Source organism: Beta vulgaris, chromosome 2 (assembly GCF_026745355.1).
Source record: "Beta vulgaris subsp. vulgaris cultivar EL10 chromosome 2, EL10.2, whole genome shotgun sequence".
NCBI lineage: Eukaryota > Viridiplantae > Streptophyta > Magnoliopsida > Caryophyllales > Amaranthaceae > Beta > Beta vulgaris.
The window spans coordinates 47,295,349-47,314,235 of NC_079203.1; the positions used below are offsets into that span (position 1 = coordinate 47,295,349).

The following is an 18,887-nucleotide window of genomic DNA, read 5'->3' on the forward strand; positions in this document are numbered from 1 at the left end:
GTGTTACTATTATTATATGGATGAAGAGAGCATATGTATATATACATTTAGGCCATGTTTGGTAAATGGCTTTTTCATTGGCTTTTGGCTTTTGGCTTTTCAATTTGGTCAAACAGCCAAAAAAAGTGTTTGGTTATTGGTTTTTTATTTGGTTGGCTGAAAAGCTGGCTTTTAAGCCAAAATAAAAAAGCTGCCTAGAGCAGCTTCTTGGATTGGCTTTTGGCTTGTTGGCCCACAAACTCTCTAATAAACAGCCAACATCCACACTTAATTTTGCCAAACACTTTTGCAAACAGCTGGCTTAAACAGCCAACTTAAAAAGCCAATACATACAACCAATGCTTCCAGCTAGTCAAACAAGCCAACTAAACCAGCCAACAGCCAACAACCGATTACCAAACAACCCCTAATAATTTCTAACGAAAATGGGAAAGAACATTAAAAATCATGCTGAATAGTCATTCTACAAGCTTTTGACAGAACATAAGAAAATTGATGTATATAGACTGAGAAAAGGGGAAATTTACCACAAAGTATTTGTACAAATACTAGAACCTGAATCCTTTCTTTATTTTAAGATATTACATGAGTTTGTGGTCGACATTTCAGCCTTCCAGAGCTTGTAGCACTGGAAAACATGGAATTATTTATTGAATATTGATTGAGTGATCCTTGCCAACCCTTCTAGACACATTAAAATAAAATATTGATATGTATGTAATAAATGAGGAGAGGAAAGATATAAAAAATAATGTTTTAATATATTTCTAACTAATGAAAATTATTGATGGCCAAGCTCTTACTTTTTATTTGAAAGGTCACGTGTTTTATACGTTGTCGTTGTATATTATTTATAATTTTCAATTGAGTAGTTCACATAGACAGAAACAATAATTTTTTGCACGAGATGCGTGCTTGAATTTTTTTCGAAACAGAAATTCGATTTTTTCTTCGGCATAAGAGTCAAAATTTGAACATTAGATGGCTATACTTTCTTGTTTAATGTTTAAAATAAATTAAATATGCTAAAGTCTCATGATAATTATATTTAACTAAAAAGACTTAAATAGGTATTTAGATCTCTAACACTCGTATTATGGTACTACTAAGAGACTATATATTCAGTTACTCCGATTCTTTTAACACGTCATGACGTCATTTTTCCAATTTCTCACGGGACAGAAAAAACGAAAAGTAACAAATAAATTATAAAAATTATGAATAATAACATATTTATTTATTGCAATTGACCCTGGGCATCGCCCATGCAAAAATACTTGATAATTATCCTACATAATGCTAGAACATTTTAATTAAGGGTATGTTTTCCCCAACTTATTTTCAGTTTCGTTCAGTTCAGTTGAGTTCATCTCAGTTCAGTTACAATCAATTCAAATTAGTTTATTAGTTCAGTTCGTAATTTATTTATTATACTATTAGTTATAATTTAATTCAATTCACTTCAATTCAGTTCAGTTATATTCAGTTCAGTTGTTTAAGTAGGATATTTTTTTTTTTTGGTGCAAAGTTGTTTTATTAAGATACCATCTAATCCGAGTAGGTTTAGCCATAGGAGACACCATCTAATCCGAGTAGGTTTAGCCTTAGGAGCCATCTAGTTCGTGTATATAAATAGCATCCGTCTACAAAATCACCCTTCAAAACAAAAAAGAAAACGAAGAAAAAGTAGGGATACCAGCAACAAGTACCTGTTTCAAAAAAAAAAAAAACGAAGAAAAAGTAGGGAGACAGCAACAAGTACTTAGGCTATGTTTAGTTCACCTGAAATTTTTTGATCTGAACTTATCTGATCTGATCTGAATTTATTTTTTCTGATCAGATCTGAACTTATTTTTTCTGATTACAAGATTTTATCTTTTAGATTTTTCTCAATATAATAAGAAAAAGTATAGTCATGTGGGGTCTTATTTGATTCGTCTCAATGAGTACTTTAGTAATATTCAATTATTATAATTTTCACTAATATGTAATGAAAGATATAATGATTTTTAAATATAAGCATAATCTGAACTGATCTGATCTGAACTTATTTTTTCTGATCTGATTAGATCTGAAATAAGTAAAAATATGGTGAACTGAACATAGCCTTAAAGGCTGAGTAAGGTGAGTGTTCTTATTTTTTTTTTTATTTTTTTTGCTGTTGTGATTAATTCTAACTAGTTTTTATATGCACACGATGCGTGCGAAAATACGTAGAAATTTTTTTTAGGGAATGTAGAAAATTAAATTAATTGTTAATTATATTTAATAAATAGGGATATTTGAATTGTTGATAGTTTTTTTTTGTAATGTCTTTTTTATTTTTTAAATTAATTAGGTAGTTTTGTTTTTATTTTTAAATTAAAGTAAGCAGTTAGAATAGAGATGTAATGAGGGTAAAATGGAATTTCTAATATTTTGGTGTCCTACCCCTCTTCCCATATAAAATAGAGATTAACTCAATTTTAGACTTATGCTACTCCAATTATTCTGGTTATGCATGTTATCATGTATGTTTGGGGATTTTCACCTTTGAAGATTCAATTTTAATGATTTTTATTAACCGAAATTTACTGTTTGAACTCAGATTTGGTAATTGAAATTCCCACGTCCAATTCCAAATATACTCTAATTAGGGAAAATTAAGAATGAGTAAGCTTTCAACATTATTGCAAAACGGAAAAGTTCATGTTTTTTTAGAGTGAATTCGAATTTTCTCCAAAAACTTTAAATTTCGATATTTTCAGATTATACAACTTAAATTCACAATCTTGTTGATGAAGACATTGCAAAACGGATGAGTTCATGTTTTTTAAAGTGAAGATTCGAATTTTCTCCAAAAACTTTAAATTTCGATATTTTCAGATTATACAACTTAAATTCACAATCTTGTTTATGAATACATTGCAAAACGGACGAGTTCATGTTTTTTAGAGTGAAGATTTGAATTTTCTCCGAAAACTTTAGATTTCGATATTTTCAGATTATACAACTTAAATTCATGTTTTTTTAGAGTGAAGATTCGAATTTTCTCCAAAAACTTTAAATTTCGATATTTTCAGATTATACGACTTAAAGAAATTCAGATGGGTCAAATAGTTAAATTTACAAGGAAATACACCAAAATCTCAATAAAATTAAGAGAAAATTCCATACTTTTTAGATTGTATGGATCCATTGACCCACAACTTAATATGTGGCTCCGCCATTGCCTAATACTATAGGTGATTACAGAAAGTATGTATTATAGTTGGTTTAGGAGTTCTGAACATAGTCATAGTCAGTTTAGGTTAATTTCCTAAATTTTTGTATAATATACTTTGCCTCTACTTAGTAATACAAGAATTTAATTTCTCCGAATAATATTTTCTCTCTAAAGTTTAACATATTGTATTGTGTTAAAGGCAAAACCTTTGTGTTTTATATATGCAGGTTTTGAGGTGCAACTACAGATATAAAGATGAGTGATTGGTCCATGTTACCTGATGAACTTCTTGGTATAATAGCGTGTCGGTTGTATGTCATTCATGGCATTACGTTTACTCTACATTTAAAACGGACTGGACTCGAAATTCTTTTGTCATACTAAGGAAAAGTATTACCAAATTAAACTTCCTCAAACTTTTGGGCAAAGATGTTGGGGTTCATCCTGTGGTTGGATTGTCATGCTTCATTCGAGCTTAGAGATGCATCTATTTAATCCATTAACTAGAGCTCGATTTCCCTTACCATCTTTATTGACCCTGCCTCAACCACCAGAGGACGAGGAATCTGACCCTATTTGGTTAAGAGATAATTGGTTGGATAAGGTCTTTGTTTTTGCTGATCAAAATGGTGATTTCATTGTTATTGTTTTATATGGATGTTGGAGGGGTTTCATAGCTTATGCAAGGCCGAGTGACCAAACCTGGATACCATTTCTAGATTTAACACTAAGGGAACGTTTTCGACATGCAGAGGCTGTCACGTGTTGCCGTTCACAAATTCTTATCTTCTATGATCAGGGAGTGCTTGGAATTTGCGAAATGAACGCGTTTCAGAATTCTCAACCTGTGATTGTGACGATATATAATGATGCACCTACAAAAGATTTTTCTCTAACCAAATTTTATGGCCAAATTTACTTATTGGAGTCATATGGTGATCTGTTTTTGGTGCTTCGACATAAGGATATTCTTGAGGATGATATTTTTTATGAAATATGTTATTTCGAAGTGCACAAGTTTGATTTTGACGGCACTAGGTGGGAGGAAATTAAAGACATAGGTGATCTCTCATTATTTGTGGGTAACAATTGTCCTATGTCGGTTCGTGCATCATTTACTAAAAATTGTAAAAGCAATTGTATTTACTTTACTGATGATGAGTACCAATTTTGGGACATACCCAAACGTTATGGAGGACATGATATGAGAATCTATTATTTGGTGAACAAGGAGATCGAGTATTAGGGGTATTAACGAGCCGAACCGAGACCAAACTTGACCAGGCTCGGCTCGGCTCGAAAACATGTTTAATAAGGCTCGAGCTCAAAGCTCGTCGAGCTTCAGATATTAGGCTCGACTCAAGCTCGAGTCCCGAACTTACGGCTCGGCTCGAGTTTGTTAGGCTCGAAAAGCTCGAAAATTAAAATTCAGCTAAAGCGAGTTTAAGTCAAATTTTATGAGGCCCAATGTTTAAAAGCCCAATAATCTAATATGTTAACTCCTTGACCCAAAGAAATAAAAGGTCAGCTGTAACTTGTAAGTGATTACTCAATCACAACTTTCTTTTATAGAGCATTTAGCACATACTTTACTATATTCTAGCGATGTGGGATGTGGAATATGAGATACTAGTCCTTGTTGTTTGCTTTTAGAAGAAATCAACTCAAATGCCTTTTTTTTCCTTTTGCTTCTTTGATATTGCGTGCTGTACACTTGTACTATTGCATTAATGTTTTTTTTTTTTTAGCTAAACTGCATCAGTAACTTTTCTTTTACTGTTTTTGCTTTTTTTTTAAGTTTTCTTTTTTTTTTGCTTTTTTAAGGTAATTTTTTTGGTGTTTTCTAATTATGTTAACCTTTTAGTGTTGTCTTCAAGTCCAAGTCCTGTAATTTTTTCCTATAGTTATTTATTTTAGCTTTTTTTTTATTGTTGTCATTAAGTCCAACACTATTATTTTTTCCCATAGTTATTAATTTTATCCTTAATTATACATTAATGGAATATTTTAAATAATTCAAAAAGTATCGAGCCTGTTCACAAGCTTTCGAGCCGAGCTTAAGGTATTCAGGCTCGGCTCGTTAGCATCTTGAGCCGATCCCGAACTCGAATCGAGCCCTCACGAGCCGAGCTTTGACCGAACTTTGACCGAACTTTGACCGAGCCGAGCTCGAATAGTTTGCGAGCCACCCTGGCTCATTAACACCCCTATTCTCTATATTATATATATAGGAGTTGTATTATTGATAAGTGACATTTATGTCACTTATAGGAGTAGTTTTTACATTGTTTTCATAGTTATTTTCATAAATTTCTACCTATTTTAGTCTTTATTTCTTCTTTTTATATTTTGTAGCTTGATTGGAGTAATTAGTTGTTTTTAATAGATTTTAGCTCTTAAGTTCATAATTTATGTATTTTCTTTGTTTTAATAATTTATAGATTGTTTAGTTTAATTCTCTAATTTTCTTTCCTTTTAGTTATTATTATTTGTACATGTCTCGTTTTTTTCCTCCATGTTTGGTTTTGCTTGTAGGTGAGCTTGTTGGATATATAGTGTGAGATTTGAAATTACCATACAAAGCATATCATACACCACGCTATTCCATATCCTACACCACACTAACCCTTTACTATACCACAATGCAACACCACCATCCTCCTAACTCATAACACCAACAACACCACCCAACTGTTGAAAATCACTCCACTGCAGAATCACCAACTACATATGCGCAATCTGCCCAAGCCAGAAGGGAGCGGCCGCTCCTCTGTTAAACGGAGAGGACGCTTCGTTTGAATTTGCCACATGTGTTCTTATCTAGCATCTTACGATTGCTTCGTACGCCATGAATTAGCGACAGAGATCAAATTGATATCGAAAATCGATGGTCGTGATTTATTTGATGATGATATGGACCGTCGATGATGGGCCGTTGATCATGAGTGATGATGTAGTGAAGCAAGGAAGAAATCCCAGTGAAGAAGATGAGGGTCTGATGCTTTGGTTTGTTTTTGGTTACCTTTTTCATTTCTTTCTTCCTTTTTGTTTTCTACAGTTAGGCTATGTTCAGTTCACCTTATTTTTGCTTATTTCAGATCTAATCAGATCAGATCAGATCAGATCAGAAAAATAAGTTCACATCAGATCAGTTAGTTTTAAAACTCATTTTTACTATTAAATATCTCTCATTACATATTAGTAAAAATTATAATAATTGAATATTAATAAAGTACTCATTGAGACGAATCAAACAAGACCCCACATGACTATATTTTTTCATATATATTGAGAGAAATCTAAAAGATAAGATCTTGTAATCAGATCAGTTCAGAAAAAATAAGTTCAGATCAGATCTGATCAGAAAAAATAAGTTCAGATCAGATCAGATAAGTTCAGATCAGAAAATTTCAGGTGAACTAAACATAGCCTTACTCTACTTCACAGTTTCACACACGTTTTCTTTCATTCTTTTTATTTTATTTTCTTTTCCGTTTTCTTCCATTTCCTTTTATTTCTTTCTTTGTTTTATATTTTCTTTCCCTTTTTTCCTTCTTATTAGGAGTATAAATACCTTAAGTTATCTTTTTAGAAGAAGGGAGTTTTTTTTAGCCTAGTTTTATTATTCAGCACTCTTAGTTCTTAGAATAATTTTTAGGGTTTTAAGGAGGTTTAGCCTCCATAGATTAGTTTAGGGAGAAAAGGGAGAAAACTCAAAGAAAGATGGAAGATTGTAAATTCAAGGGTGATATTTGTATCGAAACCTTTAACCATTAATCAATGAACATTTCTTACTCTATCTCCTCTTTTATTGCTTTATTTTAATTATTTTTATTAGATTAGTTGTTAAATGCTTCGTTAGGGCATGTTCTCTTCGGCATAAAATAACTGAACTGAACTGATTGAAGCTGAACTGAATTGAATTGAATTAAATTAAATTGAATTGAATTAAATTGAATGCAATAAATATATAAATAATATTTAAATAATAATAATATGAATATTAAATAATAATTATAAAAATAAGTAATAATAATGAATAATAATAATAGTATTTTGGATATTTTTAAATGATAGTTATAAATAAATAATATTACAAGAGAAGGAGATGTGTAAAGTTGAGGATGAAAATATTCACATTGGCAAGGCAAAGAAGAAATTCGGTCTAAGTGAAGGTGACTCCTTCATTGGTAGTTCAAATGATTCATTCCTGAAATTGGGTGTGGCGGCTGGTCCTCTTATCTTGTACAGTCCCAAAGGTGATATGAGAGCCTGCTTGGAATTTTCGGCGGCTTAAATTCGCTTAAACCCCTAAACCCCTTCAATTCCATAAATAGCTTGTTAGTAGTTTAGTTTTAAATCTTTTAACTTTATTATCTGAAACAAAATGCTTAGAACATGTTCTGTTCGACATAAAATAATTGAACTGAACTAATTGTAACTGAATGATATGAATTGAACTGAAATAAATCAAAATTATAACTAATAGAAATGATAGTTGGAGCTGAAGTGAACTGAACTGATTGAAATTGAACTGAATCGAACTGAACTGAACTGATTGCAACTGAACTGAATTCAACCAAATTGAACTGAAAATAAGTTGGGGAGAACATACCCTTAGCTAGTGATATATAAAACCTTTTGTACGTAACCTTGGATTTGCAAATTGGGTTAGTTGTGAATCTTGTGATGCCATTGATCTTTTGGGGGATTAATTTTTTTCTCGCCTTCTCGGCTAGAAGAATTGAGGTGAAAATCAAAGAGATAGAAGGGAGAGGTGAGAGAGAGAAACAAAAAGAGAATGGTCTATCCAAGGAGACGAGGGGACGAGAGAATTGAAGAGGTGAAAGAATTTTGCAAGCCAATTGACTTTAAGTTTGAGGATATTAAATGCCATGATTTGATTGTTGGTTTCTCCTTCGAGAGAGTTGATTCCAGTTGGGACTAATTTAAGATTCCTCATGTAATATGCACTTCTAATTTGACCTAAAATTTGGGCCAATTCCACATTTCAGATTCTTAATCATCCAAATATATGAACTGACTAAATTCGATAATTTCAAATGAAATCATAATATCCAAACCCACCACTATGTTAATACTATAATTTAATACAATAATATACTACCTCTGTTACTTTTTAATAGGTACACTTTACACTTTTTACATATGCTGATGCACTATTTTAAACCTTTATATCTCTAATTTTATATTTATGAAAAATATAAAAAGTCAATATTCTAAAAATACGTATCGAGACGAATCAAACAAGATCCCACATGACTATATTTTCTCTTAACCATAAATCACAAATGATAGTCAAAGGAAAATTTGTAAATAGTGTCAAAAGTGAAAGTGTAACAATTAAAAAGGGACGGAGGTAGTACTATCTAGCTTGAAGTATTAGAGAAAATCAATACATAAATAGGGCATTGAGTTTTTTTTTCAAACACGTGGTGCTGAGTGATGAGCAACAATTTAGGTTATGAAAATATTTAAGAAAGTGGAGGGATTAGAGAGAAGGCAGAGAGACAAAGTTCACAAAAAGTAACTGACACGTCAATCACATTTTTTATTACTCCCTCCGTCCCATAATATAGTGCCTATTTCATTTTTGGTGGTCAAATTTTAAAATTTTTGACCGAATATTCTCATTTGTATATACTCCCTCCGTCCCATAATATAGTGCTTGTTTCTTTTTTCACGGTCTCCAAAACGTAACTTTGACCTTTAATATCTTCAATTCCTTATTAATAAAAATATAAAAAGTTGATATTATGAAACTACACATTGAGACGAATCTAACAAGATCCTACATGAATATGTTTTTTTATATATACAAATGAGAATATTCGGTCAAAAATTTTAAAATTTGACCACCAAAAATGAAATAGGCACTATATTATGGGACGGAGGGAGTATAAAAAAACATATTCATGTAGGATCTTGTTAGATTCGTCTCAATGTGTAGTTTCATAATATCAACTTTTTATATTTTTTATTAATAAGGAATTGAAGATATTAAAGGTCAAAGTTACGTTTTGGAGACCGTGAAAAAAGAAACAAGCACTATATTATGGGACGGAGGGAGTACTTGATCAGTTTTAACCTGAGTCGGATTTCGATCTGCCCTTAATAACATGAGTATGCAGTGAACTTATTCCTCTGAAAAATGAAAAAAAAATTCAACCTGTATCTATTTTTTTTTACTTGATCCCAATATGGTAAGTTGGACCTTTTTGATAAATCGATATTTTTTGATCTAAACTTATATGACCTAAATCTGCGTGGTTTAACCAGAACTTGTACCTTTAGAGCGATCTAGCATCTCTATTTATAATCAAAATATAAATGTATTGCACAAAAATTAGTTATCACTTTCTCCTTTTTCTTTAATTGCTACATTTTCCTTAAATTGTTATTTCTTTTTAATTGCTACATTATTTAAAGTTTCCTTATTTGGGGTACTTGGCCTAACATAAAGTAACACTATTATTATATTTTTGTTTCTCTTTTTCCACTTTACTTTTCCCTGTAATCTATACAAGTATATTAAAAGGCGTGCGTAAACATCTAGGGAGTTTTAGTTCATGTAATCCATGTACAATAAAAAAATTTAAGAAATTGCATAGTACAAGGTTTGATCCCAAAACCTCAAGTACATATACTAAAGTTTTAACCACTAGGCTAAGTTGTATTTAATGTTATTATCATAAAGTATTATGTTAATAAATGAATTTTTTTCTTACCCGGGACATAGCCCGGGCCTAATAATTAGTTTTACTTTAAATGAGTCGAAAAATATCCTCTAAAAAGTTTGAAAGTGATATTTTCTAAATTACTGGGCATAATATAATGTAGTAATTATCAGAACTAGAAGGAGTAATTGTTTGGAAGTGAGTATTAACTAATCCATATTCATATCAAACCGCTTGTCTTAAAACTATTTTTATAATATTCTGTTATTCAATTGATTGGTAACCTAAATTTATCTAGATCCTTCGTATCTCCCCAAGAGTTGAATGAAGTGTTTTTCATTGTAGCTTTTGACATCTTTTTTTTTAAACATCAGATTTAAATTTCACTTTATGTGAGTTTGTAATTAGGTTTTGGGTTTTCTTTATCTTTAACTAAGGTGATAGTTTAAAAATAACTACAACTGAAAATTACAATGGGTGATTGATTCATTTTGTTGCTAAAATTAAAAAATTTTGGTGGTTGGAAATTTTGTGGTGGTGATGTCTTCGTTTTTATGTACAGTACTAGTATTTGTCACAAAATATGAAAATTTTCAAGAAGTGGTAGCATATTGATTAATGAAGTAGTGTATTAAATATAATGTGCGATTAACTGATTTTGTTGCTCAAGTTAATTTTTTTGTTTATTCAAAATTTTCTTGTATTTTGGAGTTAGATATTGGTGAAAATTGAGTCAAATTTGGTTGCTTTGTAATGGTGTTGCAAGCATTTGTTTATAAAATTTCATATTAATGTAAAAATATCAATTGATCCATGAAAATAAATTGAGGTATCAATATATTCTGTCAGTTCAGTTTTAGTTCAAACCAAAAATTTAGGGGCCGTTCGTTATCGTTTTTTGTTTTCATTTTCAATTTTTATGAAAACTAAAAATCAAAAATTGGAAACCTAAAAAAGTGGTTGTCACTTTTTAGTTGTCAGTTTTCAAAATCATCATGTTCTTAATAAATTTGACTAAATTTTTATTCATTATAGGACATACTATATCATATGACTTTGAAAATCAAAAAACCAAAAAACAGAAAAGCACAGTAATATCAAACGGATCCTTAGTTTAATTTAATTTATTTGACTTTCATTATTTTTGTCCCCTGAATTAATTATGTTCCAACTTGTTCATTTTCAGTTTCTATCTAGTGCAGTTGATTCATTTTTTAGATCAACTTAAGTAAGCTGCATTTATCTTAAGGTTTGACTCATACAATTTTAGTTCACCAATACCAAGTAAAATGGTTATTCTTTGCTTAAAATTATGAATACAAGAAAAGTAATTATTATTGTTATTATTAATTTAATTTTTAAAAGAATTTTCCCATTCTTTTGATAATTTATTAAAGTAAAAACACAAAAGTATATGTTGCAACATGAAACCTCCATTTCACTAGAAACATGCAATGTCATAGGCTTACAAGGAATATGTATTACAAAACTTTGTATAGTAAGATTTGAATGTTCAACCAATAAGCTGTAAGGCAGGCATCTTACATCTCAACCAACTATTATATAATTTCATTAGTCCAAATTAATATGTATAACTTGGAACATAAATATACAAACTAATACTCCATCTGTTTTTTTTATCATTATCACCTTCCTGTGTGCGCCTCCCAATACACATCTTTGAATTTAAATATCTTTTGTTATATATTAGTAAAATTATAATGATTTGAGTACTAATAAAGTACTAATTGAGATGAATCAAACAAAACCCCGCATGGCTATATTTTTTCTTAGGGAACATTCCTCAGGTACCCCTGAGTTTTGACGTAATTCTCAAATTACCCCTCACATTTGGAGAATTCCTCATATACCCTTGAACTTTGTGTTTGGGCTCAAGATACCCTTACTAATGACAGAGCCTTAACACTGTTAGTTTTTTGTAATATCCTCAAGTTTTAATATTATTTAATTAATAACTAATTAATTATTAAACTAAAAGTAATCCAAATTTAGTAATTAAAAATCACTAAGTTAATGTTAAGTATTTTTGCTTAATAATTTATGGTTAATAAAGTGAATAAATTAAATTACTAAAGCCTTGTAGTCAACCTTGAAAGAAATTTGGGTGTAAGACTAAGTGTTAATAACAAAATTTTGATGGCCCAATGCCCTATTCTATCAGCCCAAACAAGTAAAAGAAACCCAAATCAGATTTTTGAGCCTTGAAAGATCCAAAGAAAACAAGAAAGAAAATAAAAGGAAACCCCCTAATGGAACCATGGTCAACCGACCACCTTCCCCTATGAGAAAGTCATACACTTTCTATTTGTATTAGGTAGGATCAATTCCACCATGTGAAGGGGAAAGGCATTAGCCTAGACCTGAATTTCACTTGGACCCTCCTCCCGTCAAAATTGGTCCTGGAAGACCAAGGAAGAACATGATAAATGACCCCTTTGAGTTGCCTAAAAAGGCTGGAACTTTGTCGAGGACTAGAATGGAGATGAAATGATGCTCACTATGTAAAGTAAAAGGGCACAACAAAAGGAGATGTCCCAACAAGGACATTGCTGCTATTGTTGTTAGTGAGCCACCTCCTAAGAGACCATGGGGTAGACCAATGACTGAAGGACAACCCCCTCACTCTAAGTCCAGCACTGCAGCACCTTCTCAACCTCAACAAACCACTCAAATTGTGACAACATCACCCTCTCACTCTCAACAAAACACTCAAGCTACTGTCAATCAACACCATAATGCTACAGCCCAACCAACTCAACTTGGTAGAGGGGGTAGGATGATAAGGGGTGGCTAGGGGTGGGGGACAAAGAAGGGTGGAAGAGGAAGGGGTAGAAATCAGGTTTGGCCTTCGTTTTTTTACTAGTATTTCCTAAAATTGTGTGTATGATATTGCTTACATGATAACTTTTGTTGTTTTTCCCCTTTTTCAGGTGCCAGTTGGGGTAGGCAATTACATTCCATGTGATGGGGTTGCTGCCACATAATCAAGCCAAGTCTAATGCTTAGTGGGATGCTTAATAAATCTTCAAATTAGCTTACTTTGTGTCTTATTCAAATTCTAGATCTTAGGAAGAACTTCTATGAGTTGTAATGTACTTTATTGTTGGTTTTTGGATGAACTGGTTTTTTGTTACTTTGTACTACACAGTACACAATGAATCATATCAATTGTAATATACTTTGCTTTCATGCTAATATAAGGTTTCATTATCATATCTATTTTAATTCCATAATCACACCACAATTCAAGTAAGCTAACTTCCTTCATTGCTTTCATAATCAAACCAGAGTGCATTACTTACATGCTAATTTAAAGTTCTTTCATTATCTACTTATTATAGACTACTACAATTGCAAATACAAGCCAAGATAAAACCAAACATAAATGTCAGATTTTTCTCCTTCCTTGAACTCTTCATCAACTCCATGCGCATTTCACAAAGATCACTTTTCATCTCCTTTGCAACTTCAGTTTCTTGATTTTCTGTTCCAACAACTTTTTCTCATGCTCAAGTTCACTTATGGTAATCTCCTTCTAAAGTAATTGATAACGCAAGTCATCATCTTCATTGTTGTCAATTATCCACTTCATAAAATCGCACTTAGTGTCCTACAATCACAATCACATGTAGTAAAATTTTGGAGAAATTTTGGAAATTTTGAAATTGGGGAATTTTTTTTTGAAATTTCAAGGAAAATTTACTTACAGCATAAAGGACAACTATAAAACTTCATTCCAATGTTAGTTACATTCTTCATAATACGCACTACAGCGTCTCTTCCATATCTACACTTCACTCTTGCACCCCTTGAATGCGAGGAAAATCCAGAACCGGATGCTGGCCTCCGCATATTCCTCCTTTCAATTTCGCAGAATGGTGGATGAAGATCAAGAAAAAAAGTAAAATCAGAGGAGAAGATTTTACAATGGGGGAAAATGGAGAAATTGGAGGAAGAAGAAGATTGATGGGGGAGAGAGAGAAAGTTAAATAAGGTTGGAACCTAAAAGCAACGGTAATATGCCACGTGGGTTAGTTACCTGCTTCTCTAGGTCACTTACCTATTAGGTGCATTAAAAATTAAAAAAGGTCAAAAGTTAGATTATTAAATAATAATCCAAAAGTGAGTTACTTTGAACGAACAACCAACAAGTTGGATTATTAGAATCAATTTTTTCTTGATAAAATAATTTCTTTATATTTTATCATATATAGTCACAACATAATACATATATATCGCGTTATGTTTGTTATTACTATAACTATTACTATATTATTATTATTATTATTATTACTATAAATATTATTATAACTACAACTATAACTATAACTATATCGCTATTATTATTATTATTATTATTATTATTATTATTATTAATATTAATATTAATATTAATATTATTATTATTATTATTATTATTATTATTATAATAATTACTACTATTATAATTACTATTATAATTATTATTATTATAACGGTTTTTTCACCAAATACCCCCGACAAAAAAAAATAATTCACCAAATACCCCAACTATTTTCAAAATTCACCATATATATATATATATATATATATATATATATATAATCTCAACATTTTTATACCATTTCCATCGTTAATTCTCTGAGTATTCTGCCTTTTTGTTTCGCATATCAAATCTATATATACATCGAACCAGTTTCTTTCCTATTATTACAAATTGTATGCGCTAATTGTTTCTTTGTATCTGCAAATAAGGTAATTGAATTTATCTTTCTTTCCAAATTTCTTTGTTCTTTAACTGTACTCAATTTATTGCTCCTAATTTACAGTGTTGTGCGATTTGAGTGGTGATACAAAAGAATCGAGGGGAAAATAATAAAAACTTTCAAGGTTCAAGTCTCTTCTAATTTCTTGTTTCTTGAGAATTTATTGTTTTGATTTGTTACCATATTGAGAATTGTGAATTTGTGATATTGTAGCATTCAACAAAATCTGAGAGGCTTTGTTGTTTCTTCTGATTTTTACCCAGTTTCTTCTAATTTGTAGTATGTAATTTACTATTTTGATTTGTTACCATTTTGAGAAATGTGATATTGTAGCATTCAACAAAATCTGAGAGGCTTGTTGATATGCATCATCTTCAATTAAATTTTTATCCAGTATTTTGTTTGGTCTAATGCTGCGAAATATGGTTTGTGCCTAGGTGCTGAGTTTTTAATGTCAAAGAGATTTTATTTCTTTTTGATCGAAGGACTCGTAATTAAGCATCATCCTCTTCTTTCATCCTCTTTTCCACTAGACAAACGTGAGACTTAAAAATCTATCTTCATAATCTGGATTCCAAGTTTAATCTCTATTCTGTAAGCGAAATGCCACTTTGCCTTTTTTTTTTGTCAATTTAAGCGTAGGTGGATATAGAATATATGCTTCCTTTCTAAAGACAAGCATCTTTGAGATGGATCTGGATTTTTTTTTTCAAGAGTGAACTTCATCCGTTTCAAAATACTCGCAACACTTTTCATTGTTAGAAGTTTTTGGGCAATAAGCTTCCTCTATCTTTCTCTTTTCATATAGGTTTCTTTTTAGGCTTCGTTTGGTAGGGCGTAAAACATTTTCAGTGTAAAATGATTTTGATGGAAAATAATTTATAATGAAAAACACAATTTCAAAATTAGTTTTTCGTTGTTTGATTCCATGTAAGAAAAACAATGAAATAAAAGAAATATGAAAGGGAAAGTAAGGAGGTAGTGAGAGAAATGTGTAAGAGAGAGAAAAAAAATAGTTTTCCATTTATTTTGAAGGAAAAAGGATTTTCCATCATTGGAAGTAGGGGTGTTAACGAGCCGAACCGAGACCAAACTTGACCAAGCTCGGCTCGGCTCGAAAACATGTTTAATAAGGCTCGGCTCGAGCTCGAAGCTCGTCGAGCTTCAGATATTAGGCTCGGCTCAAGCTCGAGTCCCGAACTTACGGCTCGGCTCGAGTTTGTTAGGCTCGAAAAGCTCAAAAATTAAAATTCAGCTAAAGTCATTCCAAGTCAGTTTTTATGAGGCCCAATGTTTAAAAGCCCAATAATCTAATATGTTAACTCCTACCCAAAGAAATAAAAGGTCAGCTGTAACTTGTAAGAGATTACTCAATCACAACTTTCTTTTATAGAGCATTTAGCACATACTCTTACTATATTCTAGCGATGTGGGATGTGGAATATGAGATACTAGTCCTTGCTGTTTGCTTTTGGAAGAAATCAACTCAAATGCTTTTTTTCCTTTTGCTTCTTTGATATTGCGTGCTGTACACTTGTACTATTGCATTAATGTTTTTTTTTTTGAGCTAAACTGCATCAGTAACTTTTCTTTTACTGTTTTTGCTTTTTTTTTAATTTTTTTTTTTTTTTTTGCTTTTTTAAGGTAATTTTTTGGGTGTTTTCTAATTATGTTAACCTTTTAGTGTTGTCTTCAAGTCCAAGTCCTATAATTTTTTCCTATAGTTATTTATTTTAGCTTTTTTTTATTGTTGTCATTAAGTCCAAGACTATTATTTTTTCCATAGTTATTAATTTTATCCTTAATTATACATTAATGGAATATTTTAAATAATTTAAAAAGTATCGAGCCTGTTCACAAGCTTTCGAGCCGAGCTTAAGGTATTCAGGCTCGGCTCGTTAGCGTCTTGAGCCGATCTCGAACTCGAATCGAGCCCTCACGAACCGAGCTTTGACCGAGCCGAGCTCGAATAGTTTGCGAGCCACCCTGGCTCATTAACACCCCTAATTGGAAGTATAATTTTACTCCAAGGGAAAATGATTTTACATTCCTTTGTCAACAAACAATGTAAAACTGAAAATAGAGGAAAATAATTTTTCAGATCAACATTTTACACCCTACCAAATGGAGCCTTACTCTCAACTTCTCTCATGTTTTTTGTGTGCGGGGTGTATGGTATTTTATGAAATCGGATTCATCAATAAACAATGTATGTCAGGAAAGTAAGAAAAGAGGAAAAGATAAGGCATGCCATTGTGCTTGTTTGGGTGGCAAATACTGTTTTCAAAGTCGAGATATGGAAATAGTTAGGGTCGTATTTGGGCATGGGCGAGAGGGGCAGGTGTCTAGGGCCCAAAACACATAACCCAAATAAGTAGAGGTAAAAGAGAATAAAAGGAAAAATAGAAAAAAAATGGAAAAGAAAAGATCACTGCAAAACTGCAAATGCTGCCGACAATTAAGCTTATTGCGAATTAAGTTTCTTATTTAATTCTCCCATTTGTTTTCCAATTCAACTAGTTATTAGGCCCGGGCTATGCCCCGGGTAAGAAAAAATTTCATTTATTAATATAATACTTTATGATAATAACACTAAATACAACTTAGTCTAATAGTTAAGACTTTAGTATATGTACTTGAGGTCTTAAGATCAAACACAGTTTCTTGTTTATGCACGCTTTTTAATATATTTGTATAGATGTCAATGCTCAAAATTTTTGGGTAATTTCTCTCTTTTCTTTGCAATTTTTGTTATTTATTTGATTTTTTAGGTTTTGCAAATTCTGAATTTTATTACTTCATTTTTCGACCAAGAATTATTATAATTATTTGAGAATTTAATGACACACTATATTTTTTATATAACTAAGTATTATACATTAAATCAATTTAATTTTTTTGAAAACTTGAATAAGTCTTGTGAAATCAGATTGTTGCTGATTAATTTTAATGAACGACTGAGCTCGAAAATAGATTGGGACATATAAGTAGACAAATTAGGCCATGAAAATATATTTTTATTTTTATGTCATGTTGTAGACCTTAAAGGTTGTTAATGCATATAAATTTCAATCTTTCTTTAGTTTTTAGTGTTATACTCCCACTTTTATTTTCATTTAATATAAAATTTTGATATTTGTATATTGTAGAACTGCATAGTGAATCGAGTAATAAAATGATAAATTTAATTTTACCCCTATTGTTTTTTGTTCTAAATAAGTTTAGATTAGTTTATAATATTTTATTAGAAATAGTGCAAAGCAAATTAAATAAAAGAACAACCTTCATCCACAATTTTTTTTAATAAAATTTTGATATTATCTAATATAAATTTCAATTATTTTTTATGACTTTATTTCGGTCCAGGTTAAATATTTCCGTTTTGGTCCTTCTCTAATGGATGGTTGCAACTTTTTTTGGGTTTTGCAAAATTGAATTTATTTGTTATTTCTTTATTAATCATTTAGTTGTGCATCTTTTCGATCTCTTTTTTTTTGGTTTTCTGTTTGACATATTAAATGATCAAACTTTATTTATAATTTCTTTATTAATCATTCAATTGTGCATTTTTTTTTTTTTTTTTTGTTTTCTGATTGACATATTAAATGATCAAGTACTTACTCCTTATTTTCAAGTCTCTTTCAAAAATTTCGGACCAAAAAATTGTTTATTTTTCGGTCTAGACCGAAAAATAAAACATTCAAGAAACTTGGACTTAATTAGGGCCCTAATATGTAGGCTCGCCCTTGAGCCTCCGAAATCTCAGAAACGGGGCTGGAAATAGTATTAGGATTTAGGGGGAGAGAATTGTCTCGTTTTGGAGGGCATCTTTATCGTCTACTCTTTTGATCTGTTACCATCTTTGTACCATTTCCATTGTTGACTCTACATTCTGAGTATTCTAAATTTTCGTTCTCTATTATACATCTACCCAGTTTCTTTCTCTATATATCAATATTTGTGTTCACATTGTAATGGATCTTTTTCAGATGGCAAGAAAGAAAGAGGTCAACACAATTTGCATCTGCGGCAAAAATCTCAAAGATATAAACTCACTTTCTAGCCATGTCCAGAGGTACACCCCAACTGCTTTTTGTGTCCCAGTTGCCACCATGTCGACCGGAAGCATAACAGAAAACACTATCATGATTCATGGATGACGAATATGCAAAAAGAGAGAGAAAAAAGTGGCAGACGAAGAAAAAAGTGCATAATATA

The 18,887-nt window shown here is 31.1% G+C and overlaps 1 long non-coding RNA gene across 1 annotated transcript; it reads right to left on the reverse strand.

Moving 5' to 3' along the window:
• Positions 1-4,254: 4,254 nt before the first annotated feature.
• On the reverse strand, positions 4,255-8,028 carry LOC125495227 (uncharacterized). The gene is made up of 2 exons (XR_007271906.2): positions 7,821-8,028; positions 4,255-7,524 (listed from the first exon to the last, which is right to left on the reverse strand). It is a non-coding gene; the product is annotated as an uncharacterized LOC125495227 (long non-coding RNA).
• Between the last annotated feature and the right edge of the window lie 10,859 nt (positions 8,029-18,887).